We start from the raw sequence: 12,739 nt of genomic DNA, 5'->3' as shown, positions 1-12,739 counted from the left end.
TGCAGCTCTCAGAAGATTCGTTGTTCTCTGGTAGGATGTTATAAGTAACCCATACAACGTTGGAAAATATTTATAAAAAGCATAAATAGTGACCAACCTACATATCCCCGCCCAGACTAATAGATCAAGGCACAGGAGGCTCCCATATGGACATAATTGCCTCTCTGCCGCCTCTACTTTAAACACCTAGAAAGAGACCAGCACACAGTAACTGGGTACTTCCAAACTGCATTCAACAACTCAACAACACAGCTGTCTAGCAATCTTCCACTAATCTAAGCTACCCACCAATTTTTCAGAGCTGCTAGAGGGCCTGAAGACCATGCAAATGGCAGCAGAGGATGGCCCCAGTAATGGAACATGACCTAACAATACTGGCAATATAGTAAAAACATGCTTCTGAAAGCAATGGGAAAACGTGATTTGATATGAAAAAGACATGTTCATCTGAAAATAATTCTTCAACTCGATTTGCCTACATTTATTGTTGAGATTTCACATAAACAGCTGCACGAAATCCCACAAACTGTTTTATTTTTGTAATTTATAACATACTTGACACAGACTCCACACCGAAAAACTCTTTACAGAAGTAATCAAAAGGACAACACACTGTAAATGACCACCATCTTCTGGGTGCAAAGATTCACTGTATGCACAGTAGGTTGGGAAAGTGTAAAACCAATAAGGCTACACTGCGCTTTATGTTGCACACACACACATGTCAGCTCCAGAACGTTCAAATAGTTGTCACCATACTGTGATCTTAATAAAATGAACTTCCACCACATAAAATGATTGTAGGCATGTGAACATTGATTTATATTTGTAAGAATTCTGGACCTACAATTTACTGTCAGTCATCTAAAGTGTGCTTTCATTGTTTCCATGTGTGATGGCCATAAAGGTTCATTGGAAAGATTTTTAAGATCAACTTGTAAGTGAAAACTGCTTCAACGCACGCAATGGAGCGGCACTGAAAAAAGTGATGGGCTTGCATTACATAAACTTTGCATTTATCACTAGTCATGTTACATTAATTTGATTTGTGCCGCGTGCTGCTGCCATTTTCATGGTCTCCAGATGCTCATTTGGCTCATCAGGGTAAAGCGGGTTGAGTTGTTGGTGAGGCAGAGAAAGAACAGATGTTGTGCTTTTCTGTTGATGCATGCAGAACCAGGAGCAACTAGCGCCTGTACATGTGAGCTTTTTGTGTGTGCTTTGTTTTGCACACTGAGGCGTGTTCGTTCTGGAAGGGCAGTGTCCAATGTTTGAGATGTTTGTTGTCGGAGGGTATTGGGTTTGTAGCTTGGTTAGAGAGGGATGTGTGGTTTGACTGTTTTGGTGTTTCTGTTTCACTTGCTCCCTGGGTGTGTGCTGCAGGTGAGAGGTGTGGAGTGTAGAAGAGAGAAAAGTGTGGGCTGGTTAGTGGGTGTTGGTTGTGTTGCAGGTGAGAGGTATGGGGCATGGAAGAGAGAAGAGGCGGTGGTTAGTGGGTGTTGTGTGATCTCTGGTATTCGATATCTATGTTACAGATTCTTCATTCTGTATTCATCCCATTTTTTGTTTGTTCTGGGCTGTTGGTGTGTGACGTTGGGGTGGACTGCTTTTGGTGGTGGTTGTTGTATAGCTGGTTGATATTTGTCTCAGTGAGATGAATATGTGGTAACGTAGCTGCCCTTGCACAGATGACAGTCACTAGGTAAATGCAATCACAGTGTAGCATTATTGCCACCAAGTCTAGCAGAATGCGTGGGATGGGTACACAGGGGACACACACTTAGAGCGATGACAGGTAACAGAAACAGTGGTTCCCCCATACCCTACAGCCAGCCCACACCCTTGAACTACCTTTTCCTTTTACTGCCGGACCAACGGTCCTCATTAGAACTCCAATATCTGAACACTCTACATTCTAGCTGTGTTGTCACCAGCTCTGACATCAACTCAAATACAGTCCTGTAACCCAAGACAGATTACCACAGAATAGCCAGGCATTCAGTAATTTCATGAATGTGAGGTGGTCTTTCATCATTCTTATTTCCTTTGTGATCAAGTTCCATAATTTGGCTATCAGATAGCAGAAGGCAGTACATCCAAATGTTCTTTTCTCATAGTGTCTTTTCTCTATTTGGAAGTCAGTGCTAGATCTTAGGTCTCTTCTCGGTTGGTATCGGGAGATTTTTACTTAAAGGAATTCAGATCCTTGTCTGTGCAGTTATTTATGGGAAATGCAGAGGGCTTTAAAGTTGATGTTTTTCTTTACTGGCAACCAGTGTAGACTTCTCAGGGCTTACATGATGTGGTCTCTTCTATTTAGCCTCAGGAGTAGTCTTGCTGCAGTGTTTTGGATGTGTTGCAGTTTTTGGGTGAGGCGTTCAAGCATTCCAGATAGAATCTATTTGCATAGTTTAGTTTTGATAAGACAAGTGAAATGATTATGAGGATTCTGTGTGGGAAATTAAGGTAAGGGAGGATCTCTCTTAGTAAATGCAGGCACAATTGTGTTGATTTGTGGTTCCAAAGTGAGACCATTGTCCATGAGTATTCCGAGATTTGTTTTCTCTGTTGATGTCTCCGGTTGGTATCCCATTCTCGGGGTGGCGAGGGATGTCTGTGTCGGATTGTACTCTCATGGGGAGATCATTATTTCGGTTTTGTTTAGGTTGTGGTTGTTGTTTACCATCCAGGTGTCTGGTGTTATTGGTGAGGCACGTATTGAGGGTGCTGTGTGCAGTAGTTATCTTGAAGATCAGTTGGGTGTCATCTGCGTAGCTGTGGGCTGTCAGTCCTTGGATTTAAATGAACTTCATTGGGGGGTAATGTAAATGTGGAAGAGAAAGGGGAGAGACTTGATTTGATCCTTGGTGTATGCCACAGGTGATTTTTTTGTGTATTATGTAAATGGCTGTAATTGGGTTCTTTCACTTTGGTTGGTGAGTCTTTCAGCCATTGCAGTGCAGTTGGAGAGTTTTGGATGCCAGATGCCTCCAGTCTCTTAAGTAGAGTTGTATATTTCTGCTAGGATCAAATTCAAGACCCTCTGCATCATCCACAAGGCTTTCTAGGGCCTGCGTCCCTGATGCATCCTTCTCTCTCTCTTTAAATACCTTTGTGCTAAATCCCTTCAGTCTGCTAGTTCTAACTCCCTTCAAATGTGCTGCTTCTCTAAGCAAAGAATAGGTGCTAGACATCTCTCTTCTGCAGGTTTCTCCCTCTGGAATGGTCTTCCTGCCCGTCTCAGGCTTGAGCTGGATTTCCTTAAGTTCCAGAAGCTCCTCAAGACCTTCCTTTTCTCCTCCTCCTTCTCTCTCCTTCTGCCCTGCTAACTTCTTCCTCCACCCTTTATGACTGGCTTCCTGGTTCCCTCTGAGTATAACAGGGTGCCAGGCCCCCTTCCACCCAGTCCTCTCACTCCACCTCACAGCTTTTGTGCTTAACTGTGCTCCATGACACTTGCCCTTTGGCCTCCCCATAACACCTGCACTTCTCTCCACACCGTTCCCTCCCACCTTAGCATGTAATGCTCTACCCCACACACACCCCCATTCCCTTGCACTTCTTGTTCTGCACTTGCACGATCCGAATGTCACAAGGCCTAGTAGGACCGTTTTTGTATCTTCCTTCCTTGTTCCCCATGTGTTCTGTGGCACCTTGAAACACCATATGTTGTATTGGCGCCTTGCAAATGTCCAATAAATGAAAAAATATTGAATGCAGTTGATATGTCCAGTAGCATGAGGGCCGATTGGGTGTTGTTATCCACGTTTATTTTGAGTTCATGTGGAGTGAACTAATTGCTTTACTGCTGCATTTCTGCACCACAGAAAAGGACCAAAGACTGTGGTAAACATTGCCACGGTTCGAAAAAGTCATTGAAATTGTATGTTTTTTATACTAGAGACATTTTGCCTAAGTGCTGCTTACACCAGTGCAAAGTTTCTGTAACACCACCGAAGCTTTCTATTTTCTGTAGTCCTAATACTTTACCCAATATAAAAATGCATTGAAATAAAATGCAGCTGCTGATAATTTCACTTGCACCAATGAAAGGATTCTGTAATTCCACCCCATATCTCAAAAGTGTCAGCTTATTATTACACACTTCCAATTAAAGGACGAAAATAAAAACAATGCATTTGGGAAAAGTCATTAGATGATACATTAAAAAAAGGGTTGCATTTTAAGTGAGACTAACTTCAAGGAATTCGAAACAAGTGAGACTGAGACAGTGCTCTGAAAGCAACCTTTAACATATATCGGTGATATTACAGAAACTGTACCCCAGTGAAAGTGCAATTTGTATTGAGGCAAACATGGCCTTACTTTTAAAAAATACAAAGCATTTTTTTCACAGAGGCAGTCATGATCGTAGTTCTAGTCCTTTGAACTGGTGCAACAATACATGTAAAGAATGTGCTTTTTGCACTCGGGCGGTGTTTGCTCTGGTAAATGTTTTGTAATATCTCGTAGTTGTCCTTCATGAGGGGTAGATATGAAATGGTATCATCTGTGATGAATAATCTTTGTCCGCGGCTGTTTGTGTAAATTATCACAATTACCATAACAACCACCTACAGACACATTGGAGCAACAAGGTGATCAAGCAGGTACAAAACACCAGCCACCAGTAGTCCTTGACAGGTTGCAATGCCTTACCAACGATCAGAAGGTTGAAATGAATGACTTGCAGAAACTCAGGAATGAGGTCAACGTTTTGCACACAGAAGTGTGTTAATTACCGAAAGAGAACCAAAGTGCCACCACAGTCACTGTTGTTGAGAGCATGAAGAAACAGAACAGCTCTGTGAAATATGTTAGGGAACCTGGAAATTGACTTGAGATCACAAACATTTCCATGTTCAGTTTTTGCTCTGTGCCAGCCACTTTCAGAATGATTGAGTCAAGATGGGCTACATTTTGAAAAACCTAACAGGGAGTGAGTGACCTGGCATGGCCAGCACTACATGACTTTGCCAGAGCTGGATATTTAACAACTTTGGGAATTCAAAAAAGTATTTTTAAAGGTGATTCAGAAACCTAATAGGCCATCATTAGCCCAAAATAAGTTGAGCGAAAACAAGGTTCCCTGTATTGGGATGTTCTGCCAATTGACAACTGATTCCAAGTGGCTATAGGCCCCTCAGCATACCCAATTCTGACAAGGTCTCTAAGACGAATACAAGGATGAACTAGTGCATTCTTCAGAGCCAGAATAGATCACCTAATGGCTGCATAGGTATAGGAATGGAGGAGATATGAGAAACCCTATCCAGTACTCCATACAACAACTCCATGGGTTCCTGTTCCTACCTCAGAAAGTTTCTCTGAACCCATGCAAGTTGGAAGCATCTATGACCCTTTATCTGAAGCAGAGTGGTACTGGAGATGCCTTAATCACCTGTGTCCCTCTTGTGGCACAGCTGGGCACTACCTCAGAATGTTTTATATGTGACCCAACCCACAGGCTCTTCGGGAAACAGATAGGCCTGTGATCAACTGGATAGGAAATGATGGGACCACTACAAAAATAGCTTCCCCTACCCCAGCCCTCTTGTAGTTCTGCCTTAGCTAGCACATACTGGAGAATCAGATAATTGTCCCAGCATAGCCCTCCTAGACTGTGAGGCTCCTGGTATCTATAGTAACAAACCATTTCTGGAGAAATTCATAAAATCCAAGCAACCTATTTGGAAGTGATTAATCAGACTCCTTTAGGGCCAGGGCCTGTTGACAAACAGAGCATCCAGTTGAAATGATGAGCAGCTAATGCAAAGCATTCATTTCTCTGGATATCATAAAGACCCCACTGTTCTTATCCGTTTGGTGCTAAAATAGCTGTCTCACCATAATCCTTTTATCAACTGGCCCACACATACTGTGGTCTTTGGCACTGTCCAGTCTTAAACTGTTTGTTGAAAGCTTTATTTAGTAATCGCACCTGAAACCTAACCCTCCATCACTGGTTAGGTCCATCACAATAACTCCAGGCCTAATGTGCCAACAGAATATGCTGCCATGAAATGGCCTTTGTTGATCCTGAGTCCATCGTCACCTTCTCTGTAAAATAATCGCATATTCTAGCGAACTCCTACCAGACAGCCCCATGCATTTGTTTATCACCAAGAAAGAGAGGAATAGCAGCATTGCCTCTGAGAATGCTTTAAAAGGGGTATGTTAAACTCTTGTGGTCACGCGCATTAGCTCTCTTGTTCTATACCCTAGAAAGAAAGCATATTAAGGCCATGTGTGTATTACCGAGTGCTAAATGAGATCACGCAGAAGGAATGCTACCGATTGCCTTTAATCTTTGACATTGAGGAATCCTTCAGAAATGCAGCCATCTATAACACATTGGATTTGTGGAGTGCATACCATCTGGTTGGTATCAAGCCCGCCTTTTAGAAACCATTAAGGCATAAGGAATATTAGGGTATGCCATTTTGGCTGATTAATGGCCCCACTATATTCCAGCATTTCACAAACTCAAAACGTGCCAATCTTTTGCGTAAGATGTTATAGGTATGCCAGGATGATACCTTGGTATGCTGACCTGTACGCCAGGAACACGTCACCTATATTTCTGAGAGACTGTGAAAGTTAAAAAAGATCAACTTATACAACAAGAAAGAAAAATACCTGTTCTGCACCACACACATCAAGTGCCTTGGGTATAATATCAGTCCGCAAGTCATCCGTATAGATCTGAGCAAGGTTCAGGCCCTCAAGACAGGGAAAGCACACATACTGCCATACAGACACAGCGTTTCCTGTGGTTCTGAATTATAACTGCCCATTTTACAATATTACGCCTGCCTAACCGAGAAATAACTAGGCTGTATACGTTCTAATGGGCTTTCAATCAGGTGAAAGCAGCCTTTTCTACCCTGAAGAGGACCTTCATAAGTGTGCCTATTCTGCAACATCTGGATGACACACGTGTTTATTGCCTAATTTGTTGGATCAGAATGAGCCATTGAATCTGGTCTTGTCCGGGAACTAGCCCCCGACCCCCATTCAACACCCGCTGCATAATCATCCATTATCTTACTATTCCTGCAAACTGACTTCCAGTGAACAAAACGGTGCGATTATCAAAATGAGCTGCAAGTCATAAAAGCAGCATTTGACCTATGTGGTTGGCACTTACAGAGTGCCAGGTACACAGTCAAGGTCTGAACTGACCACTGGAATTTGCAGTGCCCCCACTCCCTAAAATGCCACACCAATCATCACGCCAGATGTGCCTTTTATTTTTTGCAATGTGATTTCTACGTTACATATATTCCTGACTGACAAAATGAGAACATGCATGTTTTGTCACGTTCTTTGGAACACAAATAAACAAAACTAGAATAAACATGTTATCTTATCGCTTGCCAAGCTGCTCCTAGCGGAATGTGTGCCCTTCTTTGACCTGACCCACAAACAGATTATGCAGGATAGTCAAGTGGCCCCTCTGATTTGCATCCCCATTGAAGGAAATACTCATATTCACGGACCAATGTCTGTACATAGCCAGTCAGAAATGTGAAAGGTCAATTGAGTCAACGAGGGGTAAGGACCACTCAAAAACTCATCCAGTGACAATTCTGGTGACTGTTGGGGGTCGCCTGCCATGTCCATCCGGCAGGCGCCCCTGGGTGCTGCTTCCTCACAGCACCAAACAGGCCCATTGCCTGTGGGAGTTTGGGGCCTGCCCTGGACATAGGGCAGGCCCCGTGGCACTATGGGACACCAACGCCATCGGGGTGGGGGCACAGCCTGCCAGGCTCCTGACCATGCGGACCTAGGCCACCGTCCTGGCAAAGGGGTCCCATGGCAACAGGACCTGCAGGCCTGTGCCTCCACGTGTAGGCCTGCCGCCTACATCAATAAGTGAGACACGGACTCAGACCAACCTCTTATGGAGTCTGCAGCCGTTCTGTCTCACGTGCCTGCAGGGGCTCCCTTTATTCATCTTGGGCCATGACGCATTCATGGCCCTTCTTAAAGGGGCAACACACGTGGGAGGGACCCATCCCCTTAAAGGGGCAATACACATGGGAGGGTCACACCCAACAGGGACCCAACATAAAGGTTGACACCATGGAGTAAGTGTGTTCTTGCCATGTGTGCGATCAGCTGAACTCTGATAGATGAAGGCCAACATGATTGTTACAGCCCACAAAGACTCCCCGTATCGATGGCATGGAATCGCTGGTTGTGGCCGACTGCTAGCAGCTTTGTTTGTGTTTTAACCATTCCATCAGCTCTGGATTGGCTACATGCTTTTCCCGTGAAATCTGCAGGCTGCAGGACTTTTTCATCTAAATTCTGGTCTGACCTTTGTGCTCACATCAAGATCCATTTTTATACATCCAAAATGATAAGATCGGGCACATGTTGTGACTGTCTGCTTGAAATCTACCAGCACATTACCATCACAAATTAAACTACACACTTCTTAGGATTACTCCATATTGTACACCGGATATCACCTATGACCTTCCACTCGCAGATTTCCATCTCATGGAAAGTCCAACCAGTATTCCATGTTTCTAGATTGAAATGGTACGACGGGAGCACATTTAAATGCACACATGCTCGCTCGTTGCCAGTCCGCGATCCTGATGGCCCTAATTATGATGTCACCAGGATGTGTGATCTCTACAGTCAACTCAAATTCCTTATTGACTGGAAAGGGTACCCCCATTGTGATCACTCCTAGCAGCCAGTTGGGAATCTAAAAACCCCACTTTGGTGCCACACTCCTATCCTCTGAATGCATGGAAACAGAACACACCTGCATTTGGAGGAGGTGGAAAAAGTGTCCAAACTTTCCAGAAAATCAACGAATTACACTGGCTGTGGCAGTCGTGAAGCCTTTACTCATGTGTCATTCTAATTGTGGGTGGAGTGTGTATGTGTTGCAGGGAGGTATTTACCCCTAAGTGTGTAACTATTATGCACCTGTGCTGTGCAGCCTTTCACCACCACAATTACAATGAGCACCTCCAGACACAGCAGAGCCGACTGCACAATAATGTGCTCAAGCAGGTTCCAGACACCAAAGCCAAGTAATCCTTGACACCCTCACATGCATGTTGGACACTGCCTTACCCATTTAAGTTTCTGAAGTGTGCCATACTGACGAGATTAAAATATGCATTTGAAAGCACCAACTCCTGGAAACTCTGAGTGTTATCTTAAATCTGGAAAGGGACAAAATCTTTATTTGCCATTGGACCTCATTATAAGAATGGAAGTAAGGCAGCAATGGTACCGGTAGTGCTACCGGCACCGTTGCTAGCGTACCGCCATACTATGAGTTCTCCTCGTGGGTGACCTTGCAGCCACCAGGTCTGAACTGGTAGCCATACCGGCACCCGCGAGCAGAACATGATGGAAGCACTGGTACCGTTATTAACGGTACCGGTGCTACCACCCTCCCTATTCCCACTGAGCCCTATGGGGTTCAAATGGGAATGGGGAATAATATTTTCCGGCAAGGTCGTAATGACCCGGTAATTGCCCTTTTCTGGGGGCCGGAAAAAAATGAATGCCTTTGGCAGCCATGCCTGTAATACAGGCACGGCTACCGCCAGCCTTGTAATGAGGACCATTGTGTATGAAAACAGTTGTAAAGTGAGATATTCCTGTGATGTCTACACCTCCATATGTTTGGGTCTTTAAGTGCATTAACCACTTTTGACCACGCTCTTCTTCTATTTCATCTTCTATATCATCTGCAGCCAGAGAGATAAAAGTCAATTGGATAAAAACATTCCTGCTTTGTAGTAAACAATTAATGTACTCCTTTACGGATCTGGTACAACTCATAGGGAACCAACCTACACAGGCCGTTACCCCGTTTTTTTGATGATAGTTATAGGGAGAGGAAAGCACCCGTACCATACTATATCCGCATCCCTCCCCAATTCCACAGCTATTCTTAGATGTACAAAAAAATATACCTTTACCCCGCACCTAAAAATGCTGCAAAACATGAGGCAAAACGGCTGTGGCGAGTTTGCCACCTATGAGTTGGGCGTGTACCGTCTTTTATGGCAGTCACACATCTTAATGCCTGGTTGTAGAGTGCCATAAGACTAATCCCTTTTACCAAATGTGTTCAACATCTTCCTCAATTCTCTGGTTGTGCTGGTTTTTTTTGTGTGCTTCATTTTATAGAACTATGAAGATGCCACACAGTTCACCATGAGGCCTCATGGTAACTGTTGCTACTGAGCCAAGTTCAAAAGTCCTAAATGTAGCCACATATAGGAATACTGTTTTTATTAAATGCTAATAAGCTGCTGGTCACTTGATTAAGGACTGAACAATGCTCTAAAAATGTTTGGTGTTAATTCATAGGCCTGCAGAATATGCTTGTAACTTCATTGTGGGTTCACGATGGATAGATCTCTTTCATTATCTCCACCAGTTCCTCATTCTTTGTTCCCATATCAAAAGTCTCAATTGAGTTATTTTCCATACAACAGGGTATTATTACAGTTACCAATTTGTTTGAGTTGGGAGTACTCATGGAATTCAAAATGCTGGTGTGAAGAGGTCCACATTAATAGCATACAGGGATTGCATTTCTACATGTGAGCCCTCCACATATGCTACCATTCTGAAAATGGGGCAAGCCTAAAGCTGTCTGTGGTACCCACAGAGCCTTTTACGTATGGATCATTCTTTTCAGATTACGACGTTGCAACTTTATACTCCAGTGTCCAGTTGAACACTTTCCTAAAGCAGATTGTTGTTTATGTACATGCTTTGAATTGTCAGAGCTTGCTGTGTTATCTTGTGTTGCCCCTGCTACAAAATTTAATACACACACAGTTCTGTTTTTTCTTTTTGTGATTGAGGTTATAGTCCATCGATTCCACCCCATAACACATCATACACACACATATATTATTAATACACCTAAAATACATTTCAGTATAATAACTACATAAACAGTTTCTTAAATAATATCATATGTAGACCCTATGAGCCTATGTCAAAGATGGACCACGAAGATGCACATGACTAATGTCAATGAAAGTCAAAACATCGATAGGCAAACAATAAAGTGACAATGTGTACATTATAAACGATGGGACACAGGACATTAATACATAAAAGAATGGAAAACAGCATAAATCATAATTAAGATCACAATCAAGATTACAGAATGTAGGTGACATGACGAATTAAGCATGATTCCTAATCGTCTGTGCAATTTTTAAAAACAATTGACAGCCAGGTCTGTGGTCAGTTTCAAGCACATAAAGCAGGGTGACAGTGGTTAAATCCTCTGTTCCTAATTATAGAAAGAAAAGTGGAACGGCAAATGTGGGCACCTTGAACAAAATAAAAGAAAGTGCATCACCATCTCCTCCAAATTAGTGCAAAAAGGCCAGAACAGCACAAATTCAGAACAGTCTACCACAATGCTAAATACACAATGCTTGGCAGGTGCTCAAAGCACAGACACATTATCCTACGCCTATCCTTGCTTTTTGGGATTCAGTGCAGATGTTCTCTATTGTCCCTACAGAGGCTATATGATGCTGTGATCTTGACGTTTTTCTTTATGCATCTCAATCCCTTCTCTTGCACTGTTTAAGAGTGTCTTGACTCTAAGGCAATCTGTCTTTAGTCGGCCTTCCTGATTTACAGGGAGTGTTTGAAAAAATACAGAAAACTGCACCAACAGTAGTCGTGCTCATGGGAACCCAGTGAATTCTTATGATGCGGTCCTTCCTCCTGAGAGCATCTATTTTCTCCAGTGTGAGGGTTGCTACATATGAAGCACCACAATAGAATTGGTCGAAATGAGGCCTCATTTTCAATAAATGTTTGGCCCAACTGTTTATGAGTTGCCCAATTTCGACCTGATCTCAATAGTCCCAAACACATAAAAAAACAAAAATCTCCTCTGATCTTTGTTGAAGGGTATATTATTTGCAACCACAAATATCTGAACGAAAAAGACGTGTAGCCCGAAACTTTGCTGCATATACAAAATTACCTTGATCCTCTGATGATCTACAGAATTAGCAAAATGTCACATAATGAACACATATTATCAAGCACCAGGAGTTTACTTTTTCATGATTGCTTATTCTTGTTTGTGCATTTGCTAGTAAGTAATCTTGAATATGGATGCTTCACAGGGTAAGAGGAAGCCTGTGATTTTCCAAGCAAATTTAACTGTAAAGATTGTGATATGACTGTCCATAGGTGTGCATTCCTTTATGTAATGACTCTCATGATGATAACTTTTGTTTCTTTCCTAGCCAGAGCTTGCAACAAACAAGAATAAGCAATCATGAAAAAGTAAACCCCTGGTGCTTGATAATATGTGTTCAGTCTAAGACATAGACAAGCATGTGACTCACACATACGTTTTCCAAACAAACACTATGCCTGGTTCTGAGCTAACAGATCGTACTTGGTAGCTTTGTTGCACAATAAAGCCTTATTTATTTTGCAGTTCTAAAATAATTTTTCATAAATATTTAATTATACAACAAACCATAACAATGTCATATCCATAAACACCTTAAATAGAGAACATCACCATTACAAAAAGAACAAATATAATGCATAATGTCAGAGTACAAATGTGTTCACTTTTCTATATAAGCAACTTGGGACAGCTTATTCTCAACCACCTTCAACACTTTTGTTAATGCTAGAGTCAATGCCAAACGCTGCCCCCATACTCACTTCAACCAGAAGACATCCTCCAATATAA

General features: G+C 42.6%; 1 protein-coding gene across 1 annotated transcript in view; it reads right to left on the bottom strand.

The window, feature by feature from the left end:
* SLC6A1 (solute carrier family 6 member 1) overlaps positions 1–12,739 on the bottom strand; it is a 733,048-nt gene that overhangs the window by 355,437 nt on the left and 364,872 nt on the right. The gene's annotated exons all lie outside the window — the stretch shown is intronic.

The sequence above is a fragment of the Ambystoma mexicanum genome, chromosome 2p, assembly GCF_040938575.1.
Source record: "Ambystoma mexicanum isolate Mex_15411 chromosome 2p, UKY_AmexF1_1, whole genome shotgun sequence".
Lineage (NCBI taxonomy): Eukaryota > Metazoa > Chordata > Amphibia > Caudata > Ambystomatidae > Ambystoma > Ambystoma mexicanum.
Note: the sequence above shows the minus strand (reverse complement) of the source record. Positions and strands in the feature narration are given on the sequence as shown.